This window comes from Vicugna pacos, chromosome 13, assembly GCF_048564905.1.
Source record: "Vicugna pacos chromosome 13, VicPac4, whole genome shotgun sequence".
In the NCBI taxonomy this organism is placed as follows: Eukaryota; Metazoa; Chordata; class Mammalia; order Artiodactyla; family Camelidae; genus Vicugna; species Vicugna pacos.
In genome coordinates this window covers 40,064,926-40,078,712 of record NC_132999.1, presented here as the reverse complement: position 1 = coordinate 40,078,712, position 13,787 = coordinate 40,064,926, and the positions used below count along the sequence as shown (strand labels likewise).

The window sequence follows — 13,787 nt, the reverse complement described above, 5'->3', positions numbered from 1 at the left end:
AGGGCCCTGCTCCAGCCCTTCGGTGGGCCAAGAGCGACCCCCAGTGCCGGGGAACCAGCCCGGTCAGGCTCTTCCTAGCAGGTTCTATTTAAAGGGGAAGTAGGAGCTGTGTTCCAGCCTCTGGATAATTAGTCCCACGTGAAGGTAGCCAAGAGCCCGGTGAGCGCCTGAGAGCCAGGCTCCCCCAATTCAGTAAGACCCGCTCCTCCCTCAGCACCTCTGACACCTTTCAGGCTGGCCCAGCCTTGCATATCTTTTGGTGAATAAGAGCCTCCCACGAAGGAACACTGCTTAACCAACCAAAAACCAAGCCAGCTCTGTCTCGAGCAGGATGTGATGGACCTAGGTGTGGATGGCTCTGCCGAGGCCGCAGTGGGAGCCTTTTTGGCAGTGCTCCCCAGGGCTCCAGGAGGGGGTCTATGTCAACCTCAGCAGGCTGGAGTGGGGACCCCAAGCTCATGTACACACCACAGACATGGCTGCTGCAATGACCTAGAAGAAACAAGAGGGATGGAAGTGGTTGCCAATGTTCTGTGTTTTCAGTCTGCATTCATCCCATGTGAAGAGAGTCACTCCTCCGACTGGGAAGACCCACGATGGGAAGACAGTCATGGAATTAAACCAAATGATTACCTCCAGGATGTTCTCTGTCTGTTCATCTGTCTCTATCTCTCTCTTTAGCTCTTGTAGACTCTCCATTTTCTCTGTTTGCAACGATATTTTGGTATCAGCTGAAGGCAGGGCTTTAGAAAAGAAGCCAAAAAAAAAAAAAAAGGAATGGGCTGATAGGAATGGCATTCTGACAGTGCCATTGAATTTGCCTTCTGCTCTGACTGTTTTGGGATGGGAGAGGAAAGACAGGCAGAAGACAAGGCAAGTGGAGGAGAGTGTTCTGCTCTCCACGTCCTCAAAATCCAAGGAGGAGATGGCCTTTGGCTGTACAGATGTGGATACAAGACCACCCACAGACACAGGACACAGCCTTTCAGCAGACATGAACTAGGTACTTATTCTGTGCTGGTCACCCTCGCCCCTGTGCACCTTCAGTTTATAAAGCACTCTCACATCTCTTCTTTCTTTTGCGTCTCACAATGACCTGGGGGCACGTGTGATTACCCTAACTTCACTCATTTAGAGAATGCAGCCCAGAGAGACCACAAGGAAGAGCCAGGTGAGAACCCAGGTCTTCTGCCTCCTAACCCAGGACTCTTCCTCCTGCAGTGGGCACAGAGCCTTGATCTTTAAGTCACCATGAAAACAGTTCTCAGCATCCGAGCAGGTTCTGCTGTCCCCAGCAAAGCCACTGCCTGCAGGAAGGCCAGGAAGAAGCTAACGACGGTAACAATGGCTTGTTGTGTTGATCAGAGGAAGAGCAGGGGACAGACAGAAGTGACCCCCTACTCAGCATGGTCAGAGGGTTTGGAAGGGGCAGGACCCAAATCCATAGTCACTAAGGGGACTTAGTAAAAGGCCACCTTCAGCCAACCTTAGGTACTCAAATTAAGAGCTTCCTTTGAACTTGGAAGAGTCAGTTTTGAAGAGATTTAGAAATCGCTACCTTATGCAAGAGGTGGTCAGTTTTTGCCATTCATTACTCTAGGTGGTCTACTAAAAATAGAGTCACAAAGAAGAAAGGAACTGAAGATATCAAATAATACCATCTCCTTAAATGCTAAAATTTGTCCAAATGATTTAGATGAAGTTGATGGTAGTAAATTACAAAACAATCTAGAATATTCTGAGAACATCTTTAACCTTTGAGTTGACAGCTGGTCAGTTAGCTATGCCCTCTAACATGACATTCTTCTATATCCTAATCAATAACGTAATTCTGAGCCTAATCATCCAGGAAGGAATCTCTGCCATTCGTAAATCATTCATGTCACAAATACTCATCAAATGCCTATTCTGTGTCAGGCCCTGGGCTGGGTGCTGGGAATACAATGGTGACCAATGCAGACAGAGTTCCTGCCCTCAACCTGCAGCAAAATCAGTGATGCAGACAAAACAATTCTAATACAAAGTGATGGATTTTGCCTTGGGGATAAAGGATGCTATGAGAACCCAAGAGGGGCACCGGACCAAGCTTAGATGACCCAGGAAGGCTTTTTGGAGTGGTTGACTTCTAAGCTGAGACCTAGAGGAGGACTAAGAGTTAACCAAAATAGCCAAAGGATGGAGATGGAGCGATAGTGGAGAGGCTGAATTCCAAGCCGACGAAGCAGCTTGTGCAAAGGTCTGGAGTTTAGTTTAGTTTAAAGGATGAGACCCATAAGGAGCAGAAAGCAGCTCAGAATAGCTGCTAAGTGGACTGCAGGAGGCGGTAAGGAGGCTTTAAGGCCGATAAGGTCAGAGAGACTGGGAGAGGCCAGACCGTGAAAAGCCTTACACACAATGTTCGGGTATGAAGACGGAGCCCTAACCAACCAGGCAGCAGCCTTTGGAGGGTACAGCTCAGGTTGGAATCTGTCCCCAAATGCTCCCTGAAGTCTTGACAGAAAGAAAGAGTCTGGTGTGAATGAACAGCCCAAGCTGAACAGCCTCAAATGCCAAATACTCATCTACTTCTTTTTCTTTCTTTTGAAAAATAACTTTATTGAAGTATACCTGATACACAAGGAACTGCGCATATTTCAGGTGTACAATTTGATGAGTTTTGACCCAAGTCTGTGAAACCTTCACCGTAGTCAAGTTAATGAATATTTTTATCATTTCCCAAAGTTTCCTCATTTCGTTTTGAATCTGTCCCTCTCTCCGGACCCTTTCTCCACCAGTCCCCATCTCCAGGCAACCACTTTGTCAGGTAAGGTACACATTTTCTAGAATTGTATGTACATAGAATTATACAGATTGTACCCTTTTTTTTTGTCTGCCTCTTTCTTTTCTTTTAACATTTTTAAAAACTGAAGTATAGCTGATTTACGAAGTTGTATTAGTTTCTGGTGTACAGCACAGTGATTCAGTTACACATATATGTTCTTTTTTATATTCTTTTTATTACAGGCTACTACAAGCACTTGGCTTCTTTTGCGGATCAATGCCCAAAAGCAAGCGCAGATGTGTGTCCCAGCACCGGGCTTCACTTCTAAGAATAAAAGGGTAGTTTATGTGTGCAGCCTCACTAATAATAAATTAATGAAAAATAAAGCAAAAAAAAAAAAAAACAAAACTAAAAGAACAAAGGATAGTAAAGTGATTGTGGGTGTGGGCGGTGGAGTCAAAGACACCCTGGGTTCCTATCCTGATTCTGCAATACACTGGCTTCCTGACTTTGGAAGTATTTCCCAACATCCCTGGAACTCAGTTTCCTCATCTGTAAAATCAGAATAACCACACCTCCACGCCTCCATGACTGCTGCAAGGGTGGATGAAATAATGAGGATAAAATTCTCAACATAGCGCCTGGCACGTCTGTGCTCCATTGATGGTGCTGTTTTCTTGAAAACAGATTTCGTCCTGGACTGTCGGGAGTTAAATCTGCTCATGGGCCAATGAGATTTGACAACAAGGCAGAGTCCAAAACCTCACCAATCCTGCCTCAGAGTCGGGCCCTCATTTCTAGTCCTAAATTGTACGTCAGGGTGAGCTGACATTGGAATTCTCCACGCCCAATGCTTGGTCTCTGAGTTCTGGGGCTGGAGAACCTTCCTGGGAAGAATCACCAAGGACCCGGATGCAGCGCAGCAACCTGGCCAGCTTGGGTGTGGCCTCGGGGGTCTCCAGCAATTGTTCCAGGAGCAGAGCCGGACGATATTGCCATCAACTTACAATGGGAGGCAGTGAACCTCCCTGGGAGGTTGGGGGAAGGGGTCGGCACGGTGTGTGTATTAATTCCTGGGACTTTTGTAACAAATTACTACAAATTTTGTGGCTTAAAGCAATAAAAATTTACCCTTTCACAGTTCTGGAGTCCAGAAGTCTGAAGTCAGTGTCAGCAGGGCCACACTCCCTCCGAAGGCTCTGGAAGAGACTCTTTCGTGCCTCTCCCAGCTTCTCTGGCTCCAGGCATGCCTTGGCTTGTGGCTGTATAATTGCGATGCCCGCCTCCAGTGTTACATGACCTTCCCCTCTTTTCCTCCTGTGTGTTCTCCCTCTGTCTCGTATAAGGACAGTTGTTGGATTTAGGGCTCACCAGGATAGTACAAAGTGATCTCATCTCAAGATCTTTAACTTAATTACATCTGCAAAGACACTTTCCCCAAATAAAATCATATTTACAGGTTCCAGAGTTTAGGACATCTCTTTGCAGGAGATGGGGGCACCAGCTAATCCACTACAGTGGGTGTGGAAGGTGGGTCCCAGCTCCTTGAGTCTTCTGTTCATTACTGGCTGGCTGTCTCCTACTGGCTGTCTGTCCCCAAATGGATACAAGCATGAACAGGCAGAGACACAGGCAGAGAGTTTTGCAGCCTCATTCCTGTGCTTCTCAGAGCTTCCCCTTGTCCACCCCCACGAGGCCCATCCTGTTGTTCCTCCTCTTGCAAGAAGCATTAAGGGATGGGGTGCTGAGATGTCCACTTCCCCGGGGACCCTGGCTGTTCCACACGGAATTGCACATGCTACCTGGCTCTGGACAAACAGGCATCATTTCAAGAAGCCATACGAAGATAGGCAGCTTTACTTTTCCAGAGCTGTTCTCACCTAGAAGGGCAGACAAGGGTTTCGCTGTGGTGGGGATGAGAAAGATACACACGAGGTAAGATTAATTCAAGCAAAAGCTTCATTCTTTCTTTTTTATGTACAAATTATGCAACAAAATTGTTTTCCAATGATTAATATTATTTCAGGGGCCTAACAAACACCATTTACAATGCAAATCTCCAGGTTGCAGAAAGGTACCAGCAATCAGGGAGTGATGGCTGCCGGGTCGGAGTGGGGCTGAGACGGAGGGAGTGGAAAGTCACTCGGCTCGCCTTTGAACACAGCGTCCAAAAGCACGCATGCCCCTCCCAGCAAAGGCACCAGGAAGACTTTCTGGATCTGCCCAGCGTGCCCTCCACATCTTCCTTCCCTTCCTGCGGCTTCCCTTTAAAAAGTCACATGCTTTCACTCCTAACCAAGAGAAAGGCACATGACTAGGGGTGGGAAGATGGGAAATTGGAAAATAACAACACGGGGAAATGTGTCAAAAGTACCCATCTGTTCTAATCCATCCCATCATTAATAACCTCTCCTCCCCCCATCAGGAAAGGAAAAGCAGGGGACCTCCCACTGGGCTGCATCCCCCGTCTCTCGGTACCATCTCTGTTGTTCGCGTGATCACAGGCTTTGATGTCGCTTGATTCCTCCTTAAACGTGTGATTAGCACACACTTTGCACCACACACCCAGTTTCAGTCCTGCCCAGAGCTGCTCACCAGTTAGAGCCCCTCCAAAGTGTCCCTGTGAGGTGGCTGCTGTAACTCAGGGTCCCCACACAGGGTTGCTCCTCGTGCAGGATGCAACACCACCGAATTCTGCCTGTGCTCAAACATCACCAGACACATCCCAGGGAAACCTCTGCCACTCTGGGGTGCAGTTTCTTCTTACAGCTTTACTCCCGTTGCTCCCAATGTCCTGTGTTATAAACGTAGAAATTCAGTAAATGTGAAATTTTCTAGAGAGAGAGGAAAAAGAAAAAACATTATATAGCATGGCATATACATTGCTGAATTGTTAATTTGTTAGCACAACAGTATCACCGCAACGTTGCAACTGGTTTCCTTAGTAACCTGTTAAAGTATACAGTAAAACATTTTGGGGTAATAAGATGCTCCCATTTGAATTTTGAACAAACTATTGCAAGAGGTAAAGAAGTGATATTCTAAAAATAGCAGATTAAGCAATCAATTAGCTTATTCAGTCCTTCGATGAAACTTCAAAGTATGAAAATATCGTACTTACTGGAAATATGAGGCCACCAGAATTGTGTCTGACTGGGCTGGTCAATTATGTTTTGAAGAATCACTTGGAAATCTTTTCTTGTTTAATGCTCAGCAATGTATAGAAACAGTTCACCTGGCATTCTGAAATGAAGAGTTTATTTTTCAAGAACCAATAATCAAAAGTGGATTACTTCCCTGATATTTAGGAAATGCTGGAATTCAGACAGTCTGGATTTCCAAATCAGTTTTCCAGAGCAATGGTTTTCAAACTTCACTGTGCATCAGAATCCCCGGGGGAGCTTGTTAAAACACAACTGCTGGGCCCCACCAGAGGTTCCAATTCAGTAGGGCTGGAACCCAAGAATGTGCATTTCTAACAAGTTCCCAGGCTGTGCTGGTACCTCTGGTTCAGGGACCACGCTTTGAAAACTATATTCTAGGGGATGCCTAATGATTACTCTTGTCCCCATACACCCAAGCAATGAAAAGGTGATATTTGTATCACCTAAAATAATCGGGGTCCTAAAGCAATGTCTTGCTCAGATCTCCTCTTTTCTTATACATTTTATAAAAATCTTAAGGAGATGAGTCCATTCTCCTGGAAGATGGAGAAATGTAGAGGGGGGCTGAGGCTTCATACTTTGGAAAAGGATAGTCAGGAGGCTGGGTCCTCGCCTGGGATCAGGCCAACATCGCCCAGTGTGGAACAGGGAACTATTTGTAATCACCTCCAGCCCCAGAGTTTCGCAGGCAGCCAGACACGGGGCAGGAGCCCCAGATACGCTCCCATTCTGGAGTTACGGCTACAGTCAGTGAGCACCTTGGTTTTGTTATGGATTTTACTTAATATATTCAGTCATTGGTGATGGGAAAATGCTTAAGCCGAGGTCCTCGCCCTTTCACTCCTGATATGATAATCCAGGTCTCCAGGTAGACAATCAGCTTGTAAAATGGAAAGTGCCCTGGGCTGGAGTCAGGACTTCCTGCTTCTGGTCCTGAATGTGCCCTGACTTGACATTGACCTTGGGCACTCCTCCATCTCCAAGAAGGTCAGCCCGGTGTTCTCTGAGAACGCCTTCAGGCTCTGGTGATGCAGGAGTCGACTTTGATCTTACACTTGTTCTTTGTTTTCTGTACCAAATCAATTTCAGTTGGAGGTAAAGGAAATTCCCAACTTACTGTTTTGTATCTTGCGGAGGATCGTTCGCCATAGCGAATCCCTCAACTTCAGTTTCCTTCCTCCAGAAGCTTGCTGTGTCCACATTTCAATTAATTGCCTATTGGCACACACCCGACTCCAAATATTTGTGCAGTTCCCGAGAAAGCCTCATTCAGCTAAGTACCTGATCGCGTCAACCTGCTCTCCGGTTCCAACATCTCAGAATATCCAAGCGAGGAAATATGCAAATGCCAAAGTCACCCGGAGAGAATTCATCAGGGGAGGCAGTCATTGGAGGCAGGGAGAGAGGCTCAGATGAAAGATATTATCGCTCGCTGGAGACACAGAAATCGGGGTGGGGGGAGGGAGGAGGTGGAGAGTCTGAAGACAGGAAAGGCTCACACCTTACAGCACGGGATGCTGTTTTCTTCAGAGAAGGGCTGAACAGATCAGGCTGAGTTGCAAATATGCTATGGAAGCACTAGCAGGGAGTCAGGGCTTGTCTTAGAAGCAGGCAGAAAATAGAGTATTGTTAGAGAGACTACCCCAAGTCTCTGTGCCAGTAAATCTACCACTCCTACCTGCTGACAAACTCCTACCATTAGAATCACGCTTCGGTGTGTTTTATAACATTGCAAAATGGCTGGGATATAGTGCTCAGTAACAAAAGTGGTATGCATAATTATGTAAACATAGGATTTCAAATGCATAGAAGAAAAGACAGGAAAAATTTGTCAATGCTAGCTGGCCTCTGGGTACTGAGATCATTGAAAAGTTTGTCCCCTGCTTTATATTTTTCCATACTTTCCAAGTTTTCTACAATTAATAAGTACTGCTTTATTGCTCTCAAGGTAAAAAAAAAAATTGAAGTTTTTTTTTTTGTTTTTTGTTTTTTTAGCAAAAAATATCCTTTGAAGGTAAGTCACTGTCTTCAAAAAGCTCCGGGTAAAATGCAAATCTGTTACCTGGAAGAGACTGTCCATCAGTAATTCTGCATAGTTTGGTTTGTCATCTCAGGGACTGTCAGCCTGGAAAGCTAGATCGGAGGGCCAAGGATTGCTTTTCATTCATCTCTGCATTCTGTGAGCTTAGTGCTGATCAAGGCACAGGATGGGCATCAAATGTGTATTGATTTGTATCAAGAACAGAGGAGAGAACAGATTTCAGAGGAAATGGTACCCAGGATAAGCTTTGAAAGAACAAGGGTGATTTGGAAAGACTCGGGGCAGAGTAAGCCCCAGGGGACGACAGACTATGGGAGTCCCAGGGGACAAGAAAACAATGTGAGGACCTTAAGCACTGGCCTGGAGAGGGGAGCAGAGTCAAAACAGGGTGTATGGGGGGCGTGCCTCACCACAGGGTTTCATCACTAGCCAGCCCTGTCTTGCAGCAAAGTAGTTCAACAACCTTGTACACGCTTCTGCTGAGCTATGGTTTCAAAGTGACTCCATTCACAGAGACACCAAAAGCAAAATGGAAGTCACAGGAAAGAAAACGGGCAAAGCGTCTTCAGATTTGGCTGGGTCTGCCCCACCGGGCCTGATGACATGGCGCCGAGCGCTAAAGAACCCTCCAGGGAAATGTCAGTCGCTTTAAAGTTTGAACAGGATCCCACAACAAGACGCGGGCATAGAAGGAGGAAACAGAAGGCACAGCCAGGCAGCCGAAGGCGCAGCATGCAAGAAGGAGGACTTTGACAAAACAGAGTGACATGATGTAGTCGGGTTAATTGCCACCACACACGTACCCTGGCGAGATGACTTATATCAAATAAACGGGGAAAAAAAATACTTCCTTGATTTTCTCATTTGGGACAAGCTGCTTACACATATAATTATACCTACTCATTTAATAAATATTTATTGAGTGCCTACCACGTGTTAGAAGCTGGAAATTGGGAATGAATAAAGCAATACTCCCTGCTTTCCTGGAATATATGAGCTGGAAGGAACATTCACTATCTAGTTCAACAGCTGCAGTTTACAGATCGAGAGATCGCCACCCACAACAGGGAAGCCCTGCGGCCAAGAGCACTCAGCTAGAGCATTTTCCCCATTTTTATACCAGAAGCTTTCATATGTGACTCCTCGGGGTTTTCTCTGCCTACCTGTGATGCTCTGGCCCTGCACCATTGATGAAAATTTTACTTATCCTCTAAGGCTTGTTAAAACGTCACCTAGTCTCCGTGAAGCTTTTCCTATGCCTTGCTGTGGGTTCCTCCTGCCCTCTCTGCCTCTGTTATAGCATTTGTCTCAGTCGGCCTTGAACTTCCGTGAGTATACACCTGTCCCGTCCACTCAATGCTGAGCCGCTTGAGAGCATGCTCTCATTCATCACTCTATTCTCAGCACAGCTGGGAGGGGAATACCATTTTTGGAGTAGCCACAAAACCCTGGACACTGTGCTAAACAGGTTATACACACTGTCACATTTAATTGTCATCAAACTCTCTAAAGTGGATGTTACTTTGCTGGATTTAAAGATGAGGAAACAGAAGCCCAGAGAGGTTAAATAATTGCTCAAAGTCACACAGCCTGGTGGAGAAGCCGAGATGCAGCCAGTTCTCTCTGGCTCCAAAGTCCATGTTCTCCTCCTTACTGCAAGCTCCGTAAGCTCAAGGTCAAAGACTCTGCCGTCCTGTCCAGAGCACCTGGCAGTGTCCAGCACAGTGGTGTCCTACTAGTCACACAGACCCACCCTGAGCTGGTGTGGGAGGGGACCACATGAGAGCATGAGTGGGAGGGGGCCACTGGGGGCATTATGGAGGCTGCCTGCCAAAAGCGGTGAGACACCCTCAGATACAACTTAACATTATAACAACTGTACCATGTTCAAGGGCAGAAAACAATGTAATGTGAACACTCGGTAATCTGAAAACAAAAAACAAAAGACAAGATGAGCCCTACTATGACAATGACATAATTCCGTGGAGGTGAAGTATAAAGTAGAACCATGTGGGACAAGCAATAGAAGCCAGGTAGGGGCTGGGAAAATGATGCTGTGACAGAGATCCAGGGATGGGCAGAGACAAGGATGCTGGGGCTATTCCACCAGCAGAATCTGCAGAGGCACCCTTGTGGGCAGCCCGGTACATGGCCCAGGGCTGAGTGGACTGCAAAGACGAGTCTCACCCCTTTAGACATTCATTTCTCTTTCTAATTCCCCAGCCAGATCCCCTAGGTTTTCCTTCTAGGTCATGGCCAGCTCCCAGCCCCTCTCTCTCTGGCTTTGCCTGGGTCTCAAACCCCAGATCCAGGTTCTCAGAGGCTCTGGAGCAAACCAGGAAAGGCTCACTGGATCCACATTTTCTTCTCCAGCCAAGAAATGACCACATCTCTGGGAAATTCATAAAAGCACATAGATTTTTTTCCCCTACTGGGTCCCTTCAATATTTCTTTAGTATTTACAAAAAGGAAAAAAAAAAAACCTGCCTCTTCCTGTACCTTCTTTCTTTTATTGCATGCTGAGAAGTGAATAAGCCATGTGATTCCTCTGTGCGCTGCCTTCCAAGAAGCTCTGAACTGAATTCAGTGTCTCGTTCCATAAGCTCCTTGCAGGCGAGAAGCAGGGTGAACTTCTCCTTTCGCTCCTCCAGGGCCCAGCATTGTGTTTAGCAGAGCGACTCACAGAGCCTTGTGGAAGTGAAACATTCAAGCGCAGTGCCCCCACCTTCACCCTAAGGTTTCCAGCCTTCCTTTGGGCTTTTTTTTTTTTTAAACTGTCTTATGGTATGTGTGTTTTTATCGTGACCTACCTCGAATCCTTTTTGTAGGCAGGCAGGGAATAAATGAATAAATAAACAAATAAGTGAATAACGGACTCCCTCCTGCCTGGGGGTACTTGCAAAGGGCTTTGTCAGCTCTGCTTCCAGAAAATCCTCCCTAACAGAGATTGAGCTAAGAAACAACAGTTTGGGAGCTCAGCGGGTTTCCTTTTTTTTTTTTTTTTCCCACTTTGAAACCTAGATAAGCTTGGGTGCCTCGAGTAAATTCCCCTTTGATTGGTATGTTTCATCAGTTGAACTCTAATTGGTGCAAACAGGTAATTTGGAGATTACAAGATTTATTCTTCTATAACAGTGATTACTGATTGCTAATGATAGTGCTGATTTTTAGGTATTTAAAACCTTGACAGTTACAATACTCATGTGATTTACCACAGTGTCTTCGAGACAGCCTTCTACGGATCCCTGAGGACAGAGGCTGCGTCCTCCGTGAGCTCTGCCCAGTGCCCTATGGGCGTGTGTGTATGGATAAATGCTTATTAATATTAATATCAATAATAATAAAAACCACAGACTATAAAGCCTACACCTAGCATACCAAGTCACTCAATCTGCTTGTAATTTCACGGATTTTTAAAATGTATACCTTCTCTTCCCAGTGCCTCATTCAATGAGATATTAGGATTATTAACTTTGGAAATAATTGGCCTTAAAGGCACATCATAAAAGGACGAAGTCATAAACTCTCCTCCCTGACATTTGGAGAGAGTCTGTTTTGGAAGCGCTCACAGGGGCTGAAACTCCTAAGTCACTGCCTTGCTGCCACCCCAGGGAAAGGCGCTAACCCAGGCTGCTGTGGCTTGCTGCCAGCTCAGAGGCCAGGCACTGCCTGTGGGTACCCTCCCTCGTTATCCCGTGTTAGCAAGCCAGGCACTGACGTGTCAAAACACCAGCGTGTGAGGTGGCTGGAAAGTGGCGGTGCCCAGGCAGGAACGTTGCCTCCACCCAGGGAGCCGTGCAAGCAGGATGTGGGCACCCAGTCCTACGGGATGAAACCTGGCCCTCAAGTCCAATTGCCCATGAGGAGAGCAGAAGGGATCAAGCCAGGCCAGCTCATTCAGAAAGGCGCACCTGTTACCACGGGGTCAGGCATTGGTCCCAGGACACAATAATGCCCCAGCGTCCGTACCTGTGGGATTTTCCTTTTCGTTAGGACTTTAAGTGACTAACAGAATATGCCACTTCCTGTCCTGCCTCTGAGCCGCTGCACTGGCTGTTCACTATATGTTTTACTACGCTTGCAAGACCTTCTTATCAGGTGAGGGCCAGCTCAATGCCACTCCTTCCCGCCCCTCCCTTCCCTCTCCCTTCCACCCTGGTGATGCCTCCCTCCTCTGAACTCCCATGCAATTCTGCGGGCACTCTGAAGTGGTGGGTGCACGGTCTCTGAGCAGCGCCAGCTACCCGGACACAGGTGTCCTCACTGGTTTGTGAGCTTCCGTTCTAGAAAACCAGGCTGGTGTCCTGCTACCACACTCAGCACACTTCCCAGGATGTGGCTTGTGTTCCATGAGGCTATTTGACTCAATCCAAAGCTTTCCTCTGGGTTTGTAGAATCATACCCCTTTAGAGCAGAAATGGACCACCGAGGAAACCTATTCAACCCCATCATTTCAGGGATGAAGAAACAAAGGCTCAGATGGATGGACAGAGTCATCCAGGGAATTTCGGTAGATGGCAACGTAAGACAGAAGACTTTTTAGCTAGAAGGATCTAAGAAAAGGCATGCCCAGTCACTCACAAGTGGAAAAGACTCCTCGACCTTTTGCTCTCAGAAAAGAGCAGATCTTATGATTAAACCCAGTGCTCACGGCCACCCAGGTTTTTTGGCTGTTTGTGATGTGAGCACAACTGCTGTTCTTTTGCAACCCATATTCAGGTCCACAGGGGGAATCACCACACCCCAGCCCTGAACAACACTTCACAACACTCAAAGTGCTTCTAATATATTGTTTGATCCTTGTAACAAGTTTTAATGGAGTTATTACTTCCATTTTACCTAAGAGGAAACTTTGGCGGAAAGATTTGCCCAAGGTCACACAGGCATTTGACACTGTGCTAACCTCCCACCAAGCAGGAGGAAGAGGCAAACTGGGCCAGATTGCTGCCCCTCCTTCCTCTCTGGAGAGGAGTTCTGGTCCTAACTAGTCCATGCTGGCTTGAACAGCTTTATTATGCTGTCTTTGATCATTACATAAGAATAAGGTAAGTCTTACTTTCTCTCCCTAAAGATCTTTGAAAATAACCAAATGTTTCCTGGAGGTTCTGAAGGCAAAATCAACCATGACCACAGATCATCATTCTCCAGCAAGTTTCTTAAGGTCTTTGCTTCCTTTTAGGTTTAAAATTTGTAGTTACATTTTGTCTCCCCACTTCCCCATCCTCCCCACCATGGAGAGGCTCTGATATAATCAGCAGCACCCCAACTTGATTTTGAGCAACTCCCATTCACACACACACCCAGAGTCTTGCTGAAATAGGACATGAGTCATCACTTCGCGTGCCTTATCAGTCACCTTCTGTGATCTCAAGAGAAGCTTGATCTGATGGTCCCAAAGGTGAGGAGTCTGGGTTTGCTGATTACAAGTGAGAACCCAGTAGAACCTCCCAGATGAGCAGTTGGGTATTGGCCCAATGAGCTGGTCTCCCTGACTTTACCGCTGTGTGGCCTTGGGGATTCACCAGCTCAGCTGCCAGGAACATGTGCCAATCTCTGCCATCCTGGTGGCATGGAAGATGAAGAGGGCAATGGGCCAGATGACTTCTTGAATCTCTTCCACCCTGGCCATGCTGCTCCCTTCTGTGACATCATCATGGTGGGAGTGGGTGGGCCCGGGAGCTTGTTCCAATTTGAGGGAAAGACTTTGTTGCGTGTTCTCCCATTCTCCTTTCCTTTTCCCACCGCCCCTACCCTGTTTCCTCCTCTCTAACTCCCCCAAGCCAGGGCTAGGGCAGTGACACCCACCCTGGTGCTCTTTCCC

General features: G+C 46.8%; 1 long non-coding RNA gene across 5 annotated transcripts; it reads right to left on the bottom strand.

Annotated features, from left to right (window-relative positions):
* Nucleotides 1–665: 665 nt before the first annotated feature.
* Nucleotides 666–13,578, bottom strand: LOC140700935 (uncharacterized). Of its 5 annotated transcripts, none has more exons than XR_012079694.1 (6): nt 13,323–13,578; nt 5,883–6,004; nt 5,357–5,555; nt 4,564–4,641; nt 3,893–4,093; nt 666–743 (listed from the first exon to the last, which is right to left on the bottom strand). It is a non-coding gene; the product is annotated as an uncharacterized lncRNA (long non-coding RNA). The 5 variants fall into 5 exon arrangements; XR_012079692.1 differs by lacking the exon at nt 666–743 and adding an exon at nt 2,977–3,085; XR_012079693.1 differs by lacking the exons at nt 666–743; nt 3,893–4,093 and having other exon boundaries at nt 4,397–4,641; nt 13,311–13,578.
* Nucleotides 13,579–13,787: the final 209 nt, after the last annotated feature.